This window comes from Gavialis gangeticus, unplaced genomic scaffold, assembly GCF_001723915.1.
Source record: "Gavialis gangeticus isolate Ggan-Ray unplaced genomic scaffold, GavGan_comp1, whole genome shotgun sequence".
Classification (NCBI taxonomy): Eukaryota; Metazoa; Chordata; order Crocodylia; family Gavialidae; genus Gavialis; species Gavialis gangeticus.
In genome coordinates, this window is record NW_017729025.1 from 14,753,829 (window position 1) to 14,754,473 (window position 645).

The 645-nt window shown below is 60.5% G+C and overlaps 1 protein-coding gene across 1 annotated transcript in view; it reads left to right on the forward strand.

The window, feature by feature from the left end:
- The window catches only part of ATG14 (autophagy related 14), a 50,300-nt gene that overhangs the window by 2,437 nt on the left and 47,218 nt on the right, over positions 1–645 (forward strand). The window lies entirely within an intron of this gene.

Consider the following 645-nt stretch of genomic DNA (forward strand, 5'->3'; position numbering starts at 1 on the left):
AGGGGCTGGACCCAATGACCCTTCCAGCCCCTTGCTGTCTATAATCTCTGCTGGGGGGCCGGAGTGTGGCACTCGACGGCATTTTTCTTGGCACACATGCCTCTGGGTGGACAGTAGGGAAGGGGCCGGGACTACAAGGCAACAGCAAGATTTGGGCCTCTCATAGCTCCCATCGTCTCAAGTTGCAGGTGTTTTTGGCACTCTGCCCAGAAATGTTGCCAACCTCCATCTACCTAAGCAGGCTGTGGCTTCTCGCAGCCTCCCTTGAAAGGAGCGGAAGGCACCCCAGGGTGCTGGGGGTGACCATAGTATGTGGTGGCTTGCACAAGAGGAGCTGGTGCTAAGGAGGGTGGGAACCAATGGTGAGTGGGGACTTTGGGACTATGGATTCCTGAGGGGTTCGTTATCGGGCTCAGGCACTGTCGGACAGACTTCTCTTTATTCCGGGGATTGACTGTTGAACTGTGGGACTCCAGTGCACTCTTGGGGGAGGCAGTTGGCTGTAGCAGGTTCCCTCACGCCCCACCCCCTCAGGCAATGGCCAACCGACAGGCCCCGCCCCTCCCCTCCCCTCCCCTCAGGCAACGGCCAACCGACAGGCCCCGCCCCTCGCCTCCCCCGCCCCTCAGGCGACGGTTAACCGTC